The 25,524-nt window shown below is 49.4% G+C and overlaps 1 protein-coding gene across 3 annotated transcripts in view; it reads right to left on the reverse strand.

The window, feature by feature from the left end:
- Positions 1 to 2,430, reverse strand: part of MYH10 (myosin heavy chain 10) — a 146,865-nt gene extending 144,435 nt beyond the window's left edge. For all 3 annotated transcript variants that reach the window (XM_075903464.1, XM_075903463.1, XM_075903462.1), the window contains exon 1: positions 2,285 to 2,430. The gene's annotated coding sequence lies outside the window, so the exon portion shown is untranslated. The remainder of the gene's footprint in view (positions 1 to 2,284) is intronic.
- Positions 2,431 to 25,524: the final 23,094 nt, after the last annotated feature.

Raw genomic sequence — 25,524 nt, forward strand, 5'->3', positions numbered from 1 at the left:
AAAGCCACAAGCACAGTTGCATCTATTTGATTAAGAACTCCCAAAATGTACAGTTTGATTATGTTTAAGCACAGGAGAGCAGAAGGGGTGGGCCTAATGGCTTTCTCCTATCCTTAAAAAAGGGACAGAAATCTGAATTCTCACTACACATATCTTGTTTTAAGGTAACTGTACATTCACCACATTTTATATTCTAGCATGTGTTCAGAAGAAAATCTTGCAACTCATCCACCCACAAGTGAGCACTCAGTTAAGTATTTAAGTACAATACTAATGTCTACATCTACAGCATGCCAGTTTGATAAATTGTTCAAGGCAACTAATGCAAAGCAAGCATGAGGTCATTCAATCCACCAGAGGGCTGTGAAGCAATCTGCTTTATTTACTACAGAATGGCTTAATTCTGCATCATCAGCCTAAGAATTGACTACAGCAACAACAGTTGACTTTATTTTCTCTGCTAAGAGAAAAATCCATCCAGAGGAAAAGAAGAGTTAGAGGTGACTTCAGGAGTGCCATCTTATTCCTTACTTCAGCTAGCTAGCTACAAGTTACTAAAACAATAAGCAGTCCTGTGGCACCTTAGAGACTACCAAATATATTGTATTGTGAACTTTCATGGGTAACCCATTTCATCAGATGAGCTGGAGTGGAAATTATAGATCCAGGGTATATATAACAGCAAAACTAGTTACCTGTCAATTGTAGGACCAATGTTAATGAAGCTGAGTCAGGCTGAATGTGTTCCATTCATAGCTTTTGATGTGTAAAAGCAAATAGCAAAGGCAGGGGAAGTTGCCTTTGTAGTGTGTTAACCAGTTAATATTTTTATTTAAATCTGAGTTGAGTTGACAGTGTCCTTGCAGAGACACTTCCCTCCAGTCCAAAAAGCTAGTCATCTTTGAAACTCCCATTCTAGTTTCCCCCATGCTTGTTTTTAGTGAAAATTGAGTTGTTTGCAAATTCCATTATCTTGTTAAATGAACAGAGATAATATTACTAATAAACAATCTTAGTTAAGAGCTAGAATCTGAAGCAGTACATGAACTAGTTCATACAAAGAATCAAAACCTGTGTATTAAATATTAAGAGTACAGACTATTAATGGTCATTTTTCATTTTCCATCCTCAAGGCACAGATGTGACCCAGTTACTCAGGACAATGCCAGGTTGACACTACAAGGACAGCCTTACAAAAGCAAGCTATTTTATGCTGTGCCTTACTGGGGTGGTGATAGAAATGTAGCCGTGTTAGTCCTGTATTTTGTTTTAGCTACACCAGACTATGTAGCACTTTAAAGACTAACAAGATGGTTTATTAGATGATGAGCTTTCGTGGGCCAGACCCACTTCTTCGGATCAAATAGTGGAAGATTTGATCTGAGGAAGTGGGTCTGGCCCACGAAAGCTCATCATCTAATAAACCATCGTTTTAGTCTTTAAGTGCTACATAGTCCTGTTTTCTATTTTTACTGGGGTAGGTTTGTTTGTTTTGCTAGACACAATTAAGGAGGATGGCAAATTAAAATCCGCATTCACAATTACACCATTTCACCATGCAGAACTCCACCTGGCATGCTGTCCAAGTAGACAATGAAGACTAGCACAAAATCCCACCCCTACTCCAGTCTAAACAAAAGGGGACTAAAGCGGGAGCGCTCCCAGCAGCAGCAGCGGAGGCAGGGAGTGGCACCCGTCGTGCAGCCCTGGCGCTCCCGAGGACGGCGAGCCCGGGGGCCAGTATTGGTCATAAACCCGCTACGGCCCGCGGGAGTCAATGGCACCGGGCCAGCGCCCTCGGAGCGGGGCTGGAGGGCAGAGCGGCTCCGCGGCCGCCGCGTCCACCCGCCCGACTCCGGAGGACAAAAGAGCCGGCGCCAGCCTCGGACCATCCCCTCGGGGACTGCGGGGAAAGCCGCCCCCGCCCCCGCCGGCTCACGGGCTCCCCGCGCGGCACCGCCCCCCCCCCCCCCCAGCGCTGAGGCGCCCTGGCCGCCCCCCAACGCGGGAACAGGATCGAACGCGCCGCCCCCCCCCGGGGCCTCCTCGGCCGCCTCGCCCCGGGGGCGGCCCCGCTGGCCGGGCAGGGGGGACATGGCCAGCTCGGCGCGCCCGGAGCCCCCGCGGGACGCCCCCAGGCTGGCGGGGGGGGGCCCTCTGGCTGCCGCGAGCGCGCAGGGTCTTTGTCCCGCCGGCCCCCCCGCAGCGAGCCGCGCGCCCAGCCGGGGCATGGGGGGGGTCACTCCCCCCCTCACAGCCCCCCGGGCCCACCCCGGCCCCTCACCTGCAGCGCGGTCTCGCGCCTCCCGCCCGGCTCCGCGGCACACTCCCCGCTCCGCCCCCTCCTCAGGGCGCCTTTAGCGCCACCGCGCGAGCCCCCTCCCGCGAGCCCCCCGAGCAGGGCCCGCCCACTCGCGCCTCAGCACCATCTATTGGCTGTCGCTCGTGTCCGTCAATGGAAGCACGTAGGGCCATTGGCTCCCCTCGCAACCCATCTCCGGCCAGGGCCCTAGCAACCTCTGCAAGCTACGATCCAAAACCCGCCTCCCCCTGGCCCGCCCACAGCTCCACCTGCCTATCAAGGCAAGACCCCTCCCCGCCCCCTGCAGGGACCTGCATGGAACATCCCCACATCGCCGCCCCCTGCAGGGTCCTGCGTGGAACATTCCCTCATCCTTTGCAGCGACCTGCAGGCAATGCCCGGATCCCTGCCTCCTTCAGCGAACTGCGTGGAGCATCCCCCCTCCTCTTCTTTTGCAGGGAACTGCACGCATGCTCCGATCCCGCACCCTGCAGGGAACTGCAGAGAACATTCCCCCCACGCTCAGCCTCAGCCTTTTGAGGGAACTGCAAGCAATTCCCCGATCCCGCGCCCTGAAGGGAACTGTACGGAACCTCACCCCCTAGCCTCATCCTTTGCAGGGAACTGCACACATGCTCCGATCCCGCACTCTGCAGAGACCTGCATGCAATGCCCCGATAGCTGCCTCCTTCAGCGAACTGCATGGAACACACACATCCCACCCTCATCCTTTGCAGTGAACTGCACGTGCTCTGATCTCCACCCCCTGGAGGAAACTGTATGGAGCATGTCCCATCCCCACCCTCTGCAGGGAACTGCATCTCCCCTCTATTCAGGGAACTGCGTGCTATACTCCCTATCCTCACCCTCTGCATGCTAGCCTATACTTACACTGTTTCCACTCCCTGAAATTACCTGCACACTGCTCCTTCCCCATCCTCTCCTCCCTGCAGGGAACTGCATGCAATACCTTCTTCTGTCCTCCACCAGAACCCCACGCTGCATAGACATGCATGCATGCAACCATCATCTCATGCATGGTAACTATGCACAATATCCCTTATTTCTCATATAAATGTATTCAACCTGATCCATTGTGAGACAGAGGCCCATTTGTGGCTCACAACTGTGTCAGGAACGAGTATCAAGAGTGACAGACTCACTACACATCATACACTGGTGTCTATAAACCGCAGTCTATAAACTGCAGTCTATAAACAGAAAAAGGAGACAAAACAGGTTTTGGGTTTTTTTTATGTAAAGAGGAAAGAAAATAGGTGGCTGTCCTGACCAGCTCCTGATGCTCTGTAAGGAGTGGGAAGAGGTAACCAGGGAGAACCATTGCAGGGAGGCAAAGAACTCCAAGTTATCTTTCATCAAGAGGGCAAAGGAAATCAGCATTTTGGACTTTGTGGGTGATCCAGACCAGTGGTCAATCTTGCTAGAAGGTAGATTGGTAAGGAAACTATCTTGTTTTGTTAAATCAGTGTCTAGGAAACATTTTTCACTTTTATTTGCTTATAATCATTTCTGATTCTGTCCTTTGTACATGAATTCATTTAAGACAGCCTCAGAGAAGGAGATGCGAGGTCTACACTACAGAGGTTTTTTTGGAAAAAAAGCCGTTTTTCCAAAAAAACTTGAATTACATCCACACTGCAACGGCATTCTTTCAAAAGTAAATTGAAAGAACAGAGGTGATTTTCCGACATCGGTAAACCTCTTTTTTCAAGGAAGAGGCCTTTTTCCAAGAGAGCTTTTCAGAAAAAGATGTGTGTGGATGGGGAAGAGGGAATTCTTTTGAAAGAAGAAGAAAGAGGAAAAAGCACAGGTGCCCTGGTAGCCACTACGTCCATAGTAATCACAGCTTAAATGTGAGATAGCGTCCAATCGCTTTTTCGATGCACTTTTGCTGGGTAGAAACTCTCTTTTGGAAGAAGTTTTTTCAGAAGATCTCTCCTGGAAAAGCTTCTTCCGAAAGAAACCTGCAGTCTAGACATAGCCCGAATAAGCCTGTTTTACTTTTAATCTACCATCCTAATGATGTGTTTAATTTAGGATACAGCTACACAGCAAAATTATTTCAAAATAACTTAGTCTGCATCTACATAGCAGGCAGCTATTTTGAAATAATGTTGAAATACTGTCAGGCCGGAGGACTTCTTACTCTGACTCCTGTAACTCTCATTGTAGGAGGAGTAAGGGAAGTCGGAGGAAGGGTGCTCTGTTTCAAAATAAGTGCTATGTAGATGCTCCCAATTTTGAAATAAGCTACACAATTGACGTAACTCAATTTGTGTAGCTTATTTCAAGTTACACCCTGCTGTGTAGACACACCCTTAATGCGAATGATAACTCCAGTTATAGTAGCAAGCTTCTGGATATCTTTAAAAGAAAAAATGAACCATATTACCTCTCTGAATGGTCCAGCATTAAACAATTAAACCCTTACATCCCTAATAGAGGCACTTATAGACTTGCCATTCTTTTTGTTAACTATATTGGGCTCCATCAGTCACACTGTAAGGCAGGTTTTCTAATCCTTGAATCATCCTTGTGGCTCTTATCTGAACCCTCTACAGTTTAACAACATCCTCCTTTAACTGGACACAATATTGCAACAGCAGTTGCCTTTGATACCAAATAGACATGTAAAATAGCCTCTCTATTTCCATTTGACATTCCCACGTTTATGAATCCAAGGACTGCTCTAGCTTTTTTTGGCAGCTGATTATCCACCATGACCCCAAATTCTTTTTCAGAGTCACTGAAAGAGGACAGGTTAGAGTCCTCATTCCTGTAAGTAGGGCTTCCATTGTTTGTCCATGGATGTACACATTTAGCTGAATTAAAATGTGTATTGTTTGCTTGCACCAACTTCACCAAGCAATCCAGCTCACTCTGTATCACTGACTTGTCCTCTTTGTACTTTACCACTCCACCAATTTTTGTACCATCTGCAAACTTTATCAATGGTGATTTTATGTTTTCTTTCAGGTCATTGACAAATTTATTAAATGGCATAGGGCCAAAACACAATCCCTGTAGGACCTTTCTAGAAACACACCTGCATGATGAAGATTCCTGGTTTACAATTCCATTTTTCAGTTCTTTCAGTTAGCCGTTTTTAATCCGTGTTATGTGTTATATTAATTTTGTTTTATTCTAGCTTTTTAATTAAAATATTATATGGTACCAAGTCACATGCCTTAAATAAGTCCAATTATATTACATATAATGGCCTGGACTTGATGACCTCTTGAGGTCCTTTCCAGTTCTAGTATTCTATGATTCTAGGAATACTATTACTTTTATCAATTAAACTTGAAATATCAACAAAGGTATCAAGTTAGTTTGACAAGGTCTACTTTCCATAAATCCATGTTGTTTGATATTAATTATACACCTTCTTTTAATAAGTTATTGAGTCCCAGATCAGCTGCTTCATTATCTTGCCAGGGATCAATCTCTGACTGTCTGGTGTATAAATCCCCCCTATCATCCTGTTTATCCTTTTAAAATATTGGCACAATATTTGGTTTTCTTCTAGTCTTTTAAAATGTCCTCGGTGTTCTGAGACTTATTGAAAATCAACATTAGTGAGCTCCTCGGCCAGCTCTTTACAAATTCGAAGATGCAAGTTATCTGTAGCTGCCAATTTTAAAATGTCTGATTTTAATAGCTGCTGTTTAACATCCTCCTGAAATACTAGCGGACTGCAAAGAATGTCATCATTGCCATCATATAAGAAGACTGCATCCTCTGCTTTATTCCCAAATAAAAAACAGTGATATTTATTGAGTGCTTCTGCCTTTTCTGCATTGTTATTGATAATGTTTGAAAACCGTAATTTGTTGTTCTAATATACTTTAAAATCCTAATATACTTATGGAAAAAATGACTGATCTGGAATTACTGCTGTTTCCTCTTTGAGGCTGAAGAGATATGATACCAGCCAGCATTAAGAAGTATTAAAAAGAAGGGGAAAGTGTTGCTGTGTGTGTACATGTATTAGAAAACAAATATAATAGAAAAGTGAAGAGAGACACATAAAGAACGAGGTGGAAAGTGAAAAATTAATAGAAAAATTAAAAGTTTCTTTATATTTATAGTTAATAGAATAGAATCAAATCTGCAATTAAAACAAAGCAAATTATTAAAAAAAATAAAATAAATCAGAAAATAAAGAGGGGAAAATGCTGAACAACAAGAAAAGCAGAAGGAAACAATAGGTCCCAGCACTGCAACTCTGTTCAACCAAAACTTCCATTAATAGCTCTGAGGGTTTTCCTGGCGATGGACACCAAGAAGGAGCTGTGAGTTATTTAGGCTCTGATCCCTCAAATACTCACTTGGAAGCTTCACTTTAAGCCCTTGAGTCATCCCGGTGATGTCAGGAACCAGGGCCTGCAAGACATGAAAAAGCTGAAAGGGAAGACAGATGGAGAAACAGGAAATTTGTTTTTCTACCAAAGGAAAGAGACAGCGAAGAAGCAGTGGTTAAAAGGAAAGATACTTACATAGCAAGCGAGGGCCTGCTTTTCTCTCTTTCTTGGGGATGGTTTTTAGAGGACTCTTAATTCATAGGCCTGCTTCCAGCACTCTCCACTTCAAGTCAACTCAAAACTCCGGTGGGAGTGGAAGCAACCACCAGTGCATGGGCTAGCCGATGGTCTTGAAGCAGAAGGGAGCCCCACTCACTGGAATCTATTGCATCGTGGTTCTGCCATTTTGTTTTGGAGCAGTGTGTCTCATCACTGTGTCCATGGGCAGTCAGGGCCCACACTTAGCTATACCCTAGGGGGCAGAGGTGTCCAGTGTTTGCACCCCAGACCCAAATGTATTATTTCAAAAGAGTCAAGGGGCCAGAATCAATACCGGGGGCAGGTTCTCTGGGAGTGCAAAGGCAGTGGAAACCACTCCAGAATCCCTGCTGGGTTCCCCCGCCCCAAAAGGGGAATGCACTGTGAGAGCCTGGCTCTTACACACCCCTCCAGAGGGAGTGCTGGTGGGTGCTGTGCTCCAGCTGCCCCTGGTGTGTGGTCTCCGAGGCGCAACAATCAGCCAGAACAAACCAGAACAGCCGCCGGCTGCTCTAACACAGGCTGGGGCAGGGAATCAGGGAGCAAGAACTAGTTGTTAGTTCGCAGTCCCTCCCCCACCCCCTTTTCCCCTCTCCTGGATTGTCTGAGGTGGCTTTGGGAGCCATCCTGGGCTGGATGTTTCTCTGGGGTGTGACAGAGCAAACCACATTCCTGTCCTGATTTCTCTGGGGCTCCCACAGCCCAGCATGGCTGCAAGTGACACAGCAGCCAGGGCTACTCTCCTACCTCCCGGGCAATGCAATAGACAACCAGCAGGGGTGGGGGCAGCTGAGTAGCTGCAGCTGGGCAGGAGCAAAAGCTGTTCAGAGTGCTCCTGGCTCCTACCCTGCAAAGGGGGGAGGAGATTTAGGGAGAGGGCATCTCCTCTCTCCATCCATCCAGTGCAGCCTGGCTGATTCCAACACTTTCATTGAAAGGTCACAGGGGGTGGCTCCTGGACAATTAATCATCAGATACTCATTTCCCTCTTAATACAGTTGACAGCCGCGTGGTCTGCAAGGTGCCCCTAGACATTCCCTCGCTTTAATGGCTTAGCTGCAGAGGTGGCTGCCTGCCAGAGGAGTTCTGTTAACCTGGGGATTAATTGGATGTGGTGATTTTGTTAAATGGGGCTTCCAAAATGCTGAGGCTCTTCCCGCTGTTTGAAACGTCTGCTCATGTTTATGAGTCCTCTCATCACCTCCATGGGGCCTGCTCTGAAAGCCTTGTTTTATATGTAAGCCTCTGGTGAGAGCCAGCACACAGACTTAGTCTACACTGCAGGGTTTTTGCGCAAAAACGTCTTGAGCAAAAGCATGTCCAGACCTCAAAGCGCATCTCAAAAGTGAGGTGTTTTTGTGCAAGAGAGCGTCCACACTGCATGGACACTCTTGCACAAGAATGGCCATCAGAGCACCTGTGCTTTTTCCCATAGGGGTTTCTTGCACAAAAACCCCTCCGGAGCGTCCACACCTGGCTTTTTGCACAATAGCTGTAGCGCAAAAAGGAGTTATTCCTCATGGGAAGAGGAATAACTACCAGAAAAAGCCCTCTGTCCTGTCGATTTTCTTGTGCAAAAACGTGCTTGAGGTGTGGACGCTCTGCCGGTTTTTGCACATAAATGGCCATTTTTGTGCAAAAACCTTGTAGTGTAGACATAGTCAAAGAATCACACCACTGACAATGAGGATGAACCTGTGGAATAATCTCTGAGCTCATACAGAGCTCACTGTACAACCAGGGTGCATGCAAAAGACCCCTTGCCCCTGGTCATTTCTATGAGAAGTCTCATACATCCTGTGAGGTAAACAGCTAAGGTTCAAAGTTTTCAGTCTTTCTTTGGGAAGCCAGTAGAGCTAGTGAGTTTCCTAAAACCATTAGCAGCATATCATAGAAAATTACAAGTTTCATTAACAACTCCCATTTATAAGTAGACATATTTAATACCATGGGGGAGGGAGGTCCCACAGCAAATTTCAATTTTTGGCAGAAACTCAACTACCGAAAAACTTCTGCCAAAATCTGAACTGTTTCATTGCCAGATTACTATTATAGTGCCACATGGGAGTTGCAGTTCTGGTACCTGAGATCCTCTTATCCTCCATAGCAGGGGCGGATATAGGGCAGGGCGAACGGGGCAGCCGCCCCGGGCCCCGTGCTTCAAAAAGCCCCGGGCATTCGCCGTGGCACCGCTGCACATGCGCCGTGGCAAAGGGGGGGCCCCGTGGACTTACGCTGCCTGGGGCCCCGCAAAACTGTCATCTGTCCCTGCTCCATAGGCTTGGCTTTCTGGTTGGATTTCATCTCCCATGATGCACCAAGCTCTCCCCTCTTGCGGAGGAGAGGTTCTGCATCATGCACAGTTCATCAGAGGACACAGCCAATCAGGGAGCACTGGGACATAAGGCAACCCTACAGTCCCAGGTTTCATACACATTTCCATAATGCAATTATTTTAATCCGAATTGGAGTCAGGAAGGAATTTTCATTCGCTCCAAGTAGAACAGGAGAGATGCTTTTTCACCTTCCCCAGGAGCACTGAAAGGTTCTACATCATCTATATAGTAGCCCAGTGTCTGTTAGTCTGTAACGCTGAAATGCTGGCTGTTCCCTCTGGGGGGCGCTGTTGCTGAAATGCTGGCTGTTCCCTCTGGGGGGCGCTGTTGCTGAAATGCTGGCTGTTCCCTCTGGGGGGTGCTGTTGCTGAAATGCTGGCTGTTCCCTCTGGGTGGCGCTGTTACTGAAATGCTGGCTGTTCCCTCTGGGGGGTGCTGTTGCCTGAAATGCTGGCTGTTCCCTCTGGGGGGCGCTGTTGCCTGAAATGCTGGCTGTTCCCTCTGGGCGGCGCTGTTGCCTGAAATGCTGGCTGTTCCCTCTGGGGGGCGCTGTTGCTGAAATGCTGGCTGTTCCCTCTGGGGGGCCCGTGCTGCATGGGGAGTGAGGGGCCCAAACGGCTGCTTGCGCCGCTTGCTCCCCCACGGTGGCCCGGCTGAGCAGCGCAGAAGTCAGCTGAGCGCTACGGTGGGAGGCGAAGGGGGACGGGGCGGTGATGTGCGGCGTGACAGCGGCTCCAGGCCCCGCCCCCTGGCCGTGAATGTCACCGCCCCACCCCCTTCGCCTCCTGCCGTGGCGCTCGGCTGACTTCTGCACCGCTCAGCCAGGCCGCCACGTGGGAGCAAGTGGCAGAAGCGACCGTTTGGGCTCCGCACCCCCCATGCAGCACGGGGAGTGCGGAGCCCAAACGGCCATTTGGGCTCCTCAGTCCCCCAAGTGAGAGGCAGGAGGGGGAGGAGAAGTGAAAGAGAGAGACAGAGAGAGAGGCAGGAGGCAGAGGAGAGCTGGGGGGGGAGGCAGTAGGAGGAGAGAGAGAGAGACGGAGCGAGAGACCGGAGGCTCAGGAGAAAAGACCGACATGGAGGAGAGACCTGAAAATCCCGTCTTATGACGGGCTAATTGGCTAGTTGGTGAATAAATACTAATTCATCTTAATCCAGTGTTTGAAATTTCCAATGCAGTTCAGGAGTTTTAGGCACAAAATTTACACTTTTGTTAATGCAGAGGGATTTTTAAAAATGAATTTGCTCTAAAGGAAGATGTGTAGCCAAATCCCTGCCATAGCTTGGGACAACTGTGTACAAACCAAACAGCCCAAAGGGAGAAAACTCATAATTAAGGTCTGAAAAACACCCTTTGGGTGTATCTAGACTATGGAGGGGGAGGGTTCGAAAAAAGTGGCCTTTTTTCTAAAAAACTTCCCCTGTGTCTAAACTGCCGCTGCATTCTTTCAAAATTAAATTAAAAGAATGCTGCAGGTTTTTTGACCATGGTAAACCTCATTTTACGAGGAAGAACGCCTTTTTTCGCAAGCGCTCTTTCGAAAAAAGGCATTCTTGAATGCAAACAGGGCTTTTTCAAAAGAGAGCATCCAGACTGCCTGCCTTGCTTTTTCGAAAGAAGTGGTTGCAGTCTAGACGCTCTCTTTCGAAAGAAGCTTGTAGTCTAGACGTAGCCTTTATGTTGACCCATATCCCTACCCAGCTTTTACCTATAAACCCAAAACTCCTCGCCATTAATGGGCTTCAGACAGCCCCTCCCATCTTCTCGCACTCTGCAAACTTATATGAGAATCTCCACTCACCCAGCACATCTGAGCTCCAGAGCCTGCTTTCCCTGAAGCACATTAGTTAGTCTCTGCCTGCTTGCCTGTGAGAAAATAGCAAGACTTGGGGCCGGCACGAGCTAGCAGCACTGCAGCGGTGCAGTAGCTCTGATGTAGCTGTGCCGCTGTAGCACATGTGTTGGGAGAAGTCAGTCCCTCCCATCGGCATAATAAAATCACCTCCCTGAGAGGCAAAAGCTACGTCAGCAAAAGCTGCCCTCTCGCCAACACAGCGCTGTCCACACCAGTGCCTAGCTCAGTGTAACTTACGGACCTCAAGGGGGGTGGCTTACTCACATCCTTGAGCCACATACATAGGCAACAAAACAGGCAGTGAGTAAAAAGGACCATCCTAGCACTTTACTTGACCCGTTTGTTACTCAGAACCTCTAACAATCAGCTACTCTGAGAGTCACAATTTAAAACTAAATGTGTAAACTGGCAGGAGTTTCTATTAACACCAAAAGAAATGGTTCCTCTAGCCCTAGCGGTTGCAAAGGGACACATGAAGTTAGGACTTCTGGGTTTGATTTCTGTCTCTACCATTGACTCACTGTGTAACAGGGAAAGTTGCTTCATTTCACTGTGCCTTAATTTACCCTTCTCAAGAAGCAGCTTACCCTACCTACTCTGCCTGTTGGCAGACTTGATTCCAAAACAGAGCTGATGAGAGGAGGTACAAGCTCAAGGAGGCCCCCAACACATCTGTAACTGGGGTGAAATGGGGGTGAAATGGGAGGGGCTGGGGACCCAGAGAACAAGAGATACCAGGTCTCCACATTTCTCCCTGTTCATGAATGTGTACAAATTTCTTGGGGCTCCTCGGAAGGCAGGTCTACTAATGGACTGCTAATGTCAGAAAAAAAGAGGCTGTTTTCATTTGCTTCTGTGTTTTGTTGGAAAAGCTTTGGGATCTGAAATCAGGAACTAGTAATGAAGAAAATAAAAATATTCCCCAATCAAAAATGATGTAATTGTAAAGATTCCTAAGGAAAAGGCTTGAAAGGAATGGAGATATTTGAGCCTCATGATCAATAAATGCCCTAACACTAATCCTAAGCAACACACTGGAGGAAGATGAGGTTGAATTTATTTCCTGAATCACATAGCTCTCCAGTCCTGTTCCATTTAATTATCCGATGTGTCAATAGGAAAGGGTCTGAAATATGAGGTGGTCTCCAGGGGGCCTTTTAGGGATCAGTACAAAATATGAGCCATATTGTCTCACCAATCATGTGGTTTAGTCCCAGGCTCTTGAAAAATTAGCCAAATCAGGAATGGAAAATTAGCATCTTACTCACAAAGGGAGGTTGCACAATAGTTCATTGGACGGGCTGCTGTAAAACTGAGGTCAGATCAGCAAAAATAGCCACCTCTTCGGCAAATGAGTCAAGACTAGAGCAGCAGAGCTAGAGCTCTGGATTCCATTCAAGTCACTACCTGATGTGGTAGGGGTATGCTCTAGCAGTTGGGCTGAAAGCTGTTACTCATCGTAGGATGCCAGCTGCAAACGCACAACGTCTAGAAATCAGCGTTTCTCTCTGAGTCGTAGCCAGGTCAGAGAACGGTGGCTGCCATTTGGGCTCACAATGTCCTCCCAGTTACTCCACTTCCCTTTTCATCTAGGGGGCTCTTGTTCTCAGTCCCTCTTTGCCCTCTTGCGCGTGAGGCTCACACTTGGAAGAAGCAGAGATAAGAAGGCTGAGCAGTCAGTGCAACTCGCACTGTCAGCGCGAGATGTCCGCAGGCGTTTTCTGTCCCCGAGCTAAGGAAAGAGGAAGAAGATTCACAGCAATGGCCGGAAGGCTGAGCCTCACTTTCGACTCCAAGTAGAGCACTAATCTATACAATCATTTCTCTCCTTCATCCTAATCCAGTGCACCCAGGGATGGGAAACCGTTTTAAGAACCCCCTTGCCAGCAGTGTAGAGCTCAGTGTGTATATTTCTGTCAGCTGGAGACATTGCAGTTCACTGGACTTGATTCTTACCTCAGTGACACCAATGTAAATCTGAAGAATCATAAAGCTGCAAGGGACCTCGAGAGGTCATTAAGTCCAACCCCCTGCCCTCATGGCAGGACCAAGGACCATCTAGACCTTCCCTGACAGGTGTGTGTCTAATCCGCTTTTCAAAATTTCCAATTATGGAGATTCCACAATACCTCTAAGCAATTTATTCCAGGGCATGACCACCCTGCCCTGGTCTACGCTAGAGAGTTATTTCAAAATAACTCCCTTTCTTTCGAAATAAGAAGCGGAGCGTCCACACTACCAAGCCTGTTATTTCAAAATAAGGGGCTGATCATTTCAAAATGATAACTCCTGCGTGTCATGAAGAATAATGCTTAGTTCAAAATAGCAGAAGTGTGGACGCTCCACGGCTGCTATTTCGAAATAGCTCCTCCCCAGAGCCATTCGAAGTAATTCCCGCCCTCTCTCTCTTGTGCTCCCTGGGGCTCTAAGTCAAGGTAGCATGTCCACATTAAGGGATCCAGCCTCAGACTCATTTCAAGGCTGCCTTGTAGTGTGGTCACACTATTTTGAAATAGTTATTTCGGGACTTATTAATTTGAAATAAGTTATTTTGAAATAATTTCTTAGTGTAGACATGCCCCTGATAATTAGGAAGTTCTTTCTAATATCCAACCAAAACCTCCCTTGCTGCAATTTAACCTATGCTGAAAACCACCAAGTTAATCCTGATTTGGACTGGTGTTAATAAAGAAGAACAAAACTTAGCCCACTCATTAGTATATGAGCCAGACTAAGTATTGCTGGAGTATGTCCCTTGGAAGTCTCTAGGAAAGTGGTAAAGTTAAGTGAGGCTCCATGCCGGGTGTACCTTTTCCAGTGTCTGAATGTACCCAGCGTAGCTGTGAGATTAGGTGCTTGGATGCTATGGCGATGAGCTAAGCAAACATACCTCGCTAGCTTAGCTAGAGTCCCCTCTGTGTATTTCCGATGCAGGGTTTATTTGTAGAATCGTATCTCATGTCCTGTCACTGTGGCCTACACGGAAGACGCCTAAGTACACAGAAGGGTGAGCTCGAGAGCCTGGTACGGAAAGAGGATGTTGGTACAAGCCGCACTGCAGACCCTTGGGGAAGCCATAAGCGCCGATGCCGGGGCTGGCGCACCTCCAGAAAAAAGGAGTGTGTGCTCAGCATCCACTGGCACCCCCATCGGCTCCCCCACCCCCAGCGCCTACCACTCCCCAGGTCATCAGCTGTTCAGTGCACTGGGGAGCAGGGGCAGGAGGAGGTGTGAAAGGGGGTGGGTCAGGGCCACATCGGGGGAGACTTCCCCAGACGTCAGGCAGTGGAAGTGGGGGGGGACCAGCCTCTTCTGGCTGCTGCTTTGCAGCGTGGCCAGCTGGACTGCCTGAGAGAGCTTGGCTGGGGAGGAGGTGGCTTCCGCTCCTGCCGGGGCTCAGGTGCCAGGGACCGGGGGGGTGAACTGGAGCCCTCCTCCCCCGGCACATTTCTGGTCTCCTCAGCCAAGGTCCCTGGCAGCTGAGCCCGGGAAGGGAGCGGAAGCCACCGCCCCAGCCAGGCTCTCAGGCAGCTGCCAGGCTTCAAAGCAGCGGCTGGATGGGCTGGGGTTAGAAGTGGCTCCCGCGTGCCAGGGCGGATGGCAGCGGGGAGAACAGAGCATCCCTCTCCAGGTAACATGGTGCAGGGAGAGAATGGTGGCCCCAGGTGGGATGCTGGGGGGGGGGGCGGCAGTGGCTGGGGGATGGCAGGGGGGAGAACAGAGCATCCCTCTCCAGGTAACGCGGTGCAGGGCGAGCATGGTGGCCCCAGGTGGGGTGCTGGGGGGGCGGCAGTGGCTGGGGGGACATGTGACCTTCCCTTCTGATCCTGCTCCCCTCCCCAGTATGGGGAGGCACCAGTTTTCTATGGGGCACCTTCAGAGGAGGGGGTAGAGCAGGAAGTAAGAGGTGGGGCAGGGGTGGAGAAGGGGTGGGGTGGGGAGGGAACCTGGGATGGAGCGAGGGGTGAGCACCCCTGGAAATCAGGCAGTTGGAAACTGTGCTAATCAATGGGACATGACACTAGACGGGCACGGAATAGGCAGGAATGCCAGGAGGGGGTGCAGGCGGTGGAAAGGAGCTATACGTGCCAGCAAACGTAGCGTCAGATTTCAAACCGTGCCCCCGTGGCTCTGGGCATGGAAACGCCAGGCTTGCAGCAGTAGCAATGTACAACCAAGCGCCCGAGCTAGATGGTGACACTGAGAGTGAAACACTCAGGGAGACTAGAGAGGCTACAAAACCAGAAACCACAGTCATGAGGGGCGGAGTTCGCTGGGGCCATATTCACTGGGGCCCATGTCAGCTCGGCACACGAAGCAGCGATGAAATTCTAATGTCTGCCTCTGGAAGCAGCGAGTCCTGGAAACCACAGGTGGAGAGGCAGTTCTTGATTAAGCCTTAAGTGCCGCACCGGTTTGATCGAGGAAGTGAATATAATTGAACCAGTCAGTAATAACGACCACAATGCAATTCAGTTTAATATCCTTCTGGAGGGGAATATCCAAGAAGCCTGCCACAGTACCATTTAATTCCAAAAGGGGGACTACACAGAAATGAGGAGCCTAGTTAAGTGGAAATTAAAAGGAACAGTGACAACCGTGAAGGCCTATAAACTGAACGGATAAGGAAATATTATTTATCTCTTCCCACAACACAAGAAAAAAGTGCAGCCAATGAAACTAAGAGGCAGCAGGTTCAAAACAAGCATAAGGAAGTACTTCTTTCCACAACACAATGCTGAACAATGATCTGTGGAACTCATTGCCAGAGGATATTGCAAAGGCCAAAAGTATAAATGAGTTCAAAAGAACTTAAAAAATAAGTGGTCCTGTAGCACCTTGGAGACTAACAAAGAATATAGATGGTATCATGAGCTTTCATGGGCACAACACACTTCTTCAGATAATGAGTGGAGCAAGAGGCACAGAGGGGCACAGAAACCGCAAATATTTAAAGCAAAATAAGAGGGGAGAGGGGGGAGAGAAAAAAACCTGTCAGTGAGCATGTCCGTGCTAAATGGGGTGATGGGGGGGGCTGCAAGTGTCCAATACTTTGCTTTTGATGTCATTTGGGTGTTGAACATAACAGCCCATTCAGGTCATGTCTTTGTTCAGTCCCTGGGTAAACATGTCACATTTTCATATGAGGGCTGGTTCTGCAGTCTTTCTCTCTCTCTAGTTGGTTCCTGAAAATACTTTGCGAGAGAATGGCCACTTTTAAATCCGTTGATGGGTGCCCAGGAAGGTTAAAATGGCCCCCAAAGGGTTTCACACCATCAATTGTTCACTCGTTGCTTTTGAAGTTTTTTTAAGTTACAGGCTAACATGGCTACTCCACTGAGTCCAAAAGACTTTACGGAAGGTGAGTTCCTCAGTGGCTATTAGCCAGGACAGTCAGGGACACAACCCAGTGCTCTGGGTGTCTCTACACCTCGGACCGCCAGAAGCGGTGACCGGTGACAGGGAGTTGCCCATGCAATAATAGCCTGTTTTGTCCTCTCCCTTTGGGCTACATAGATCATTGGTCTGACCCAGCAAGGCCATGCTTATGTTCTTATGGGCATGTCACATGCTTGGGGACCAAAACTATTAGCTTCTTCCACTTTGGACAGAAATAATACCCCAACCCTTCTGTCTGAGCTACGTATTGCTCCCCCCCCCCCCAGTATCTATGGGCCCCACAACACTCCTGTGAGGCAGGGCAGGGCTGCAAGTCAGTGTGATGATCCAAAACCTGCCCCATGCCCTCATGTTGCCCTCTAACCCTGACCCCCCCTGCTGTGGGTGTCTTCTTTAGACCAGACTTCTTTCTTTGAATTTTTGTGGCCACAGTTGTTAGGGAGCAGCTCGCTTTGTCTCTTTTGCATTCTTGTGTGTTATTTGAATTCTAAGAAATAAAGTTGTGTTACATTGCAACCATTCAGCGAGAGAAACTGGTTTTTCTCTCTCTTCTCTGGGTGTATGCCATAAACATAACACCCCAGCCCAGCTACAAGGCAAGCCGAGTTACTAGAGACCTGAACTCTCAAAGCTTTAGTCTCGTGAGCTGACTCCTAAACCCCCAGGGACTCAGCAGCGTTACCACCTCTCTTGATTTTGTCCTGAGTCAGGCTAAGGGTTGTTTTCCTTAAAGACCTGGCCCCTGGTGTCAAGTGGATAAGGGATGATTTCACCCTTCATTCTTAAAGAAAAGGACATTTCTAGCCCTTGTGGCAGTGAAGGAAGTTTCAAAATGAGATCCCCAGTGCACCCTAATGCCTCAAAAACCCAAAGGCAAATAAAAATCAATATTTTTCCAGAATCTCCTGGTGTTCAAGCAAAAGCTCGTGATTTTTGGCGAGCCTGATTCGCGACTCTTGAGTCTGGCAATACTGGGGTGATTTGCATGAATGAGAACATATCAGCCTGCCCTGATTGTTCCAGAACTACCCTACCGAGGGGAAGTTGTCCTGTGCCAGCTGGCACCTCCTGCTAGAGTCTCTGCAGAGTGCTTAAGTGGGGATGATTCATTACGTGTTGTTGCTGTAGGCACAGTGCACTTGGCGCGCCAGGCAGTGTGGAGCCGCTTTTGTGACTGAACTTCCAGTCTGGAAATCACTTGAGAGACTTTTCATAGATAAGCTGCTGCCCAGTGACACCCGGCAGAGAAACCCTCCATGCGCAGCGTTTTAACGAGGGTCCATCGTTTCTGCCATTTGTATCTGATACAACTGATCTGGTCCCACTCCGGAAGGTCACCAGCCTGCGGTGGGTGGATCCAAAGGTTTGGTCCCCGGGGCCGGCCTTACCAAGGTGAACTGAGGCGGCTATCTCAGGTGCCAGACTGGGGGGAGGGGCGCCCCACTAGGACCCAGAGTGTAGAAAATTGTGTCTGCTGCTGGTGCAGATGTATCTCTCTGCTCTAGATGCGCAGAGATGGGGGAGTGCTGGGCTGGGGGAAGGAGGGCACAAGAGACATAACCGGCAGGCAGGAGAAAAAAGGGCATGGGGGCGTCATTTGAGCTCCCCGCCTCAGGTGCCAAAATGTTGTGGGCCGGCCCTGTTGGTCCCACATGCTTCCAAGCCAACTGGGTCTAAGGAGCCATGGCTTCTAGCTCTCGGACTGTCGATTCCGCTCCAGGCTCAAAATTATTCTTTGAGCCCTTCCCTGAGCCGGGGGACGGGGCCGTCCCAAGCCATTCGTGCGCCCCGGGCCCTGGGAGCGCGGCGCCATCCCCGGGAGTGCGGTGCAAGCGCGGCCCTGCCCCCAGGGCACCGGCGCATGTGTGGCCCCACCCCCGCCTGGTCCAGCAGCCCTGTGCGGTGCCCCCTACAATGGGGCACGCGTGGCGGTAGCCTGGTCAGCCCATAGCTTGGGCCGGCTCTGCCGGGGGACTCCCCTGTCCAGCTGCCCTAGCTCCAGAAACCCATGCCTAAGGTCTCAGGAGCTGCTGTCTAGGCAGCAGGCCCTCTGGCTTCTCGTCAGCCCCTTCAGGGATAACGGGCTCCTCCAAGCTAGGAACACAAGCTTAGCAAAGGAATTTGTTCAGCGCAGACACTCTACTCTTGAAAAGGGCTAGAGAGTTACAGACCTGTGCAAAAAACAAGAGACGCCGCCTCCCCACGGGCGATCACGCGTTGGCTGCGAGTCCGAGGTCTCGTTGGTATTTCAGGCCGAGCAGAGAACCTCCTGTCACTGCTCTCTGGGGTGACACGCCGCCTTTCCCCTGCTTAGTACAGTCTCTGTCCCTTTGGACATGTAGGTAGCTGCAGATCTGCAGGCATACTGCGGCCAGCTGTTAAAAACACATAGCTAGATGACTGCTACTCAGAGTGTGTCTAAACTATGCCCTCTGCCGACAGAGGGATGTAGGTTAGGCACATCACTATTGCAAATGAAGTGGGGATTTAAATATCGCGCACTTCGTTTGAATAGAAATGGCCGCCGCTTTTTGCCGATGTGATACTTTGCCGGCAAAAAGCGGCAGTCTAAATGGGGATTGGTCGACAAGGAAAGCCTTTTCCAACTGATCCTGTGAACCTTGTTGCACGAGGCTTAAGGGATCAGTCGGAAAAGACTTTCCTTGTTGACTGATCCCCATCTAGACTGCCGCTTTTTGCCGGCAAAGTGTCACGTCGGCAAAAAGCGGCGGCCATTTCTATTCAAATGAAGCGCGGGATATTTAAATCCCCGCTTCATTTGCAATAGCGATGTGCCTAATCTACATCCCTCTGTTGGCAGAAGGGTGTAGTGTAGACACACCCTCAATGTACTAGCCTGAAGGACCCACAAACTGCCTCTGCCTGGGGACGTGTAAAGACACTCACAGTGAAATTTCGGACTGGAGCCCACGTCAGATATACACGTCTTCAGCCTGGCAGCACCACGGCCTGTTAGGTTCCCAAACATTTTCAATTGCTCCGGGCCTTGCTGCAGAGTGCACAGCTATTGATGGGTACTGGGAGACACATTTGACATTTTTTAATATACACATACATGTCAGGGCTTTTATTTCTCCAGTTTTTCCCCCTTTCAATTTATTTTCTCTGTCAAAATCTCAAAAGAGGCCAACTGCCTTCTCCAGCTGAGCGTATGTAGGACCTGCAATGAGTTAGTGCTGAATCTCTGCCAACCCTTCTGGTAATGTTTTAAAAATGACGCTGGCGGCTGGCCAAACCCAGTGCAGCTCTTGACAGAAGTGAAGATACTGCAGGATGTCTGTGAGACAGACACGCTCAGAATCATATTGCAATCCACAGTAGCAAGGTAGTCTATAAATAGCAAGAGGCTGATGAGCAATTACCTCCATGTCTGTCTCTGCTAAAGACACTATTTAAAACCCCAGGAGGCACATCTTGATTTATTTGCTTCAATAGTTAAAATGCCACAACTCTAAGTCATCTTACAAGGAGATCAATCTGCCACGTTCAAATCTCTCTCACACTCTCTCTAAACAAGGGTTTTCTCCAGTGCCTGAAGAAGAAAAAAGGAAAAGTGTCGTGCATCAGAGATCGTGTTTATGAAAACCAGCTGCAGTTACCGACCGGCAAGTCCTGTTTTCCTCCCCCAAGGGCCAGGAGACAATGGATTTACAAATCAGAGCTTAACAAAGGTTTTCAAAAGTAGAAGCCTAACTGAAGTTCCCATCGGGTTGTACTTTTCAAGGGCAAAGTGATTTAGGAGCACATTCGTAGACACTGGGATTTGTGCTCCTAATTCATACACTTGTCTTGGCAAGTCCTGTCCAGAGATGCCAACTCATGGATTTTGATGACTAATGATTTCATAGATTATTGGGCTAGAAGGGACCGTCGCGATCATCTTAGCTGACTCTCGTACACATGGGCCTGAATTAATTCCTCTTTGAATGGGAACAGATCATTTAGAAAAACCATAAATTATTTAAAACTTGCCAGTGACGGAGAATCCGCCACAGCTCCAGTAAGTTGCTCCACTGGTTAATTAACCTCTTGCTTTTGAAAATCTTGAGCCAAGGCTACAATCTGACCTCAGCTGTGGCTAACTAACATAACAGCAGCAAGCAGGCGATGAGCCAGAGAAAGGAGAAGTGAAAATCTCCAGGAGACGCTGACGAGGAAGCCACGTCCAGTAGAGCGGCTTCGCCATGCCCTCCGGAGAGGCAACTCCACATGGGAGACTCAGGCCCTGTCTAGACAGGGCTTGTGTGCATCATGCAGCTACTTCCATTCAAACCTCCTGGGTGGAGACACTGCACCAGCAAAAGCTATCCTGGCTGTATGTTTCTCCAGCCTAGGCCTAAAGCTATGGGGGGTGTTAGTGGAGAGCAGGGCAGGGCCTGCAGCGTTAACCCCTCCAAGTGGTTAGCCACTCGCTGAGGCTGCGTTTCAGCGTGCGAGTTCCCCAGCCATGTCCTTGATGACTACAGAGCAGCTACTCAGGGTTCTGCAGAAAGGTTGCAGGATCCCGCTTGGATCCTGCTCTCCTGGCAGTCTCAGCGGATGCAGCGAGGTGGTCGCCGCGGGCTTGTGCACAAGGACTCGTACAACTCATGTCGATATCACTTGTCCCTCAGGGGTGGGAATAAGCCACCCCCCTAAGCTAGCTGTTACCTAGCCGCTGGTGTGGACGGTGCTGTGTCTGCTGCCCTGGCTTAGGCCTCTCACAGAGGGGGTTTTATTGTGCCCGTGGGGGAGCTGTCTCCCATCACACAGAGCATCTTCCCCGGATGCACTACAGCGGCACAGCTGCATCACTGCTCCCATGCGTCTCGTGTAGACTGGCCCTCAGCAGCCACCGCCTGCCTGCACTCCCCAGCCACTGCAGCAAGCAACCAGTGACACTGGAAACGGGTGGGAGTGGGGGGAACCTGCTGCCCAAGAGCCGGCACGCAGCAGTCACTGCACCGATGGACCCGCACTGGGAGCAGCTGGCCACATGCTGCAGCTTTGCCTGACCACCAGCCTTGTACACCAGACCCCATCGACAGCCACTGGACCTCTCCCCATGGGTGGGTGGCGAACGAGATCCGACCACAGTAGGACCCACAGTACTGATGGGTGGGGAGAGACAGAAAGTATGGGACAAACTGCCCTTTTTTTTTTAAAGTAGGGAGAGGGCTTAAATAGGGGACTGTCCCTTTAAAAAGAGATGTGGTCACCCTAGCTATTGGACAGTGCCCCCCTGAGAGACCAGCTCTGGCAGGTGTTCTTAAGAGCCTGTCAGCATTAGCACTTATCTGAGCTGTTTCAGCTTCAGTGCGGGTGTGCCCCAGCAGAGGAGTCTACGGCTGCCAGTCAGGCGAGGAGAGGGCTGGTTTTACTCACCTACCTGCGCTTCGGCTCATTAAAGTACAGCTGTTTGGAACGATCGGGAAGGAGAAAACGAGCCGCACACCAGGGGCACACGATGGGCTCCAGCCAGGGGCGACAGCGGGGATCAACCCCCCACCTGGCGTTTGTCTGCAGGACAAGCAAAGGGTGTTTGGTGCAGCCGCCTGCTCGGAACGCGACCGAATGGGCTAAAAGGGGGCGATGGAGCAGGACGACCAGGGCCACGGTGGGGCCCGTCTCTGAGCTCACTTTCACTGGTTTGACACTCACTTCACTCCACTGATGTTCACAGGGTTACTCCTGGCTTCTGCTGGCGCAAGCACGACCAGCGTTTGGCCTCTTGTGTTTCAACAGTGACACAGAGCAGGACTCTGACCCCGTCTGCTCAGCTGCGTCTGGTGGGAGTGGAAACCGCTGAATTATGGCTCTTTGTGACGGCACTTTGTTCTCCAAAGCAGGGTCACCTGGGCAGAAGTTCCATGTCCACTGTGCTGCCGCCATGTTTGTGTGGCCAGGCTGCAAAAGTTTTGCGTGGAACTTCCCTGTGACTGACCTCCCACCGTGTGGTAAGACACCCAGGGAAGCACTCGCCCAAGGAGATCTTTTGGTGGGCTTTACCGCCCTCCTTCCACAGCCATGCGGATTTCATGATCTCTCTCCCTATACAAAAAAGTTTTTCCTGCCAGGAGACACAATGACATCATCGCGCTCGCATGCTCTCTGGCCTCGAAAGCCGCCGGAGAGAGGGGGGTTGACCAGTGTAGCGAGCAGCGGGTGCAGCCCCCTAGTAACCCAGAAAAAAACAGAATTAATTAAGGTGTCAGATGAGGCCTGATCCTCAGCAGATGTCAATCAGTGTCCCTCCAGAGAAAAAGACGAAACTATGCTGATTTACATACCTGACGATGTGGCCGCAAACGATCATTCTTTGAGAAAGGAGCAGGGTTGTGATACCGCTAAGCCATTTAAAAATTCTAGATTTCTTGCTGGAAAAAAAGCTGATGCTACTGAAATGGGCTTGACACATGGAATGGAGAATTACATAAGAACATTAAACAGCCAGACTGGGTCAGACCAAAGGTTCGTCTAGCCCAGTGTCCTGTCTGCCGACAGTGGCCAATGTCAAATGCCCCAGAGGGAATTGGCAGAAGAGACAATCATCAGGTGATCCCTGTCACCCATTTCCAGCTTCTGGCAGAGGCTAGGAACACCATCTCTGTTCATCCTGGCTAGTAGCCATTGATGAACTTATCCTCCATGAATTTATCTAGTTCTTCTTTGAACCCTGTTATAGACTTGGTCTTCACAACATCCTCTGGCAAGGAGTTCCACAGGTTAACTGTGAAGTATGAAAAATACTCCCTTTTGTTTGTTTTTAACTACTGCCTACTAATTTAATTTAGTGACCCTAATTCTTCCATTATGAGAAGGAGTAAATAGTTCTTCTTTGTTTATTTTCTCCACACTAGTCATGATTTTAAAGACCTTTATCATATCCTCACTTGGTCATCTCTTTTCCAAACTGAAAAGTCCCAGTCTTATTAATTGTTCTTCATGTGACAGCTGCACCATACCCCTAATCCTTTTTGTTGCCCTTTTCTGAACCTTTCAGAATTTCAATGCATCTTTTTTTGGAGTGGCCACCTCTGCACATAGTATTCAAGATGTGGGTGTACCATGGATGTATGTAGAGGCAATATCATATTTTCTGTCTTATTATTGATCCCTTTCCTGATGCTTCTCAACATTCTTTTTTGCTTGTTGACTGTTTCTGCACATTCAGTGGATGTTTTCACTGAAAGAGAACTATCCACAATGACTCCACGATCTCTTTCCTGACTGGTAACTGTTCATGTAGACCCCCGCATTTTATATGGATAGTTGGGGTTATGTTTTACTATGTGCATTATTTTGCATTTATCTTAACATTGAGTTTCAGCTGCCCACTTTGCTGCCCGGTCACCCAATTTTGTAGCTCTTTGTAGCTCTTTGCAAGAATAATGAACAAATCCTGGTTACATTTCTAGTTTTCCTTCCACCAAAGGATAACACTGCACTGCTCCAAATTACAGACACATGGACACAGGGTAATGCTAATGAATGGAAAAATGCCTCTTGCCTATTTTCACCTGCCATCCATATTTGATCTTCACAGTTGAAACAGTCATCCCCTTCCTGCTAGCTACACAAATCTCCTCTAAATAGCTAGTGACAGGCCCTTGAGTTCAGCTGTACAAGATCACATGACATACTGAGCCAGATTCTCCTCTTGCACCCCCACTGGCGTGACCCCAGCGAAGTCAGCACCGACCCCCTGTGTGCAGGAGAGAGTGGAGCCTGGGCCCTGGCAGGCATCCTGAGACACACGTGTAAGCAAGTAATGCCGAATTGCTCATCTGATGACAAATTCCCAGCAGGCTCAGGTTTCTTGTGTCGCATGCCAGGGGCTGCTAAGACGAGAGCCCTGGGTGAGAGTCCAGAGGGCGAAGGGAGAATTGCTTAGACACATTGCAGGTCTGAATTCTGCAGTGCTTCTGTGTGCGTCTGTGGGAGGGGAGGGAAGGGGGCCCTCTGATCAAGGGTGATATTTTCGAAGTTACCTTGGACTGGGGCATGAACAGATTTGTAAAGGGGTTTGGGTGTCCCAATCCTTTTGCCATCTTTGAAAATCCCAACCCAGAAGCATGTTGCACACACAAACTACATTAAGAAGGCATTAGGGTGGGACCTACCTATTAGTAACTTAGCAAGGTTGAGCTGAAGCTCAAAGCAGATGCTATAAACCCAGACAACTCAGAATAAAGGTTAAACTTAACTCCAGGTATGTCACGAATGCAGCGTTAGGACCTAAACAACCTGACCTTTGCCCTGGAGTGACACCGCAAGGGTGACCAATGAAAAACCGACGGTGTCTCCAGAGAGGGGCTAATCCGATCTGGGTCCCCACACACAAGGGCTCCCAGATCAAAGCACAGAGGGTTGTGCCTGGTGTCACTCCCACGCATAGATCAGGGTTTTGCTGAAGGAGAAACGTTTGAAGAACAGCAGGGAAACGTGACCCCAGCCCCACTCCCTGCCCCTCCACAAAGCTGCTGCTTCTGTGGACAGGGCTGGGGAGGCGGGCTGCTGGGTCTGTTGCTTTCCACGGTGGGAGGAACATGCCAGCAGCTCCTCCGGGCCCCATGCCTCCCCGGCCGCAGCCCTGTACACAGAGATATGGCAGCCAGGGGAGAGGCTGCGGCTGGAGCTGACTGGGAGGGAGTCCTTTGGAGGCGCCATGCCGGCCCACTTGCACCACTGCCCTGAAGCCAACAACACAGCTCCCTTAAAGCCACCACCCAGACACACAAGTGAGATTCGATGAGGGTCACTGAGAATGGTAGAATCCCAGAATCCCAGGGCAGGCAGCGATATCAGGAGTCATCGAGTCCAGCCCCCTGCACAAAGCAGGACCAACCCCGACTCCATCAACCCAGCCAAAGATGTCCCTTATTCATCATCTGTAGTCCTGGAGTCTTCCAAACAGACCTGTTTCCCACGCATTGTGGGTAATTAGCTATCTGGGTTAACATAAGACAGCTGCAGTCCTGGAGTCTTCCAAACAACAGCAGCTAAAGGGTTAAGGGGCCTGCTTTCCAGGCGGAGCAGTGGGGTGG

Source organism: Pelodiscus sinensis, chromosome 20 (assembly GCF_049634645.1).
Source record: "Pelodiscus sinensis isolate JC-2024 chromosome 20, ASM4963464v1, whole genome shotgun sequence".
NCBI classification, from domain to species: Eukaryota; Metazoa; Chordata; order Testudines; family Trionychidae; genus Pelodiscus; species Pelodiscus sinensis.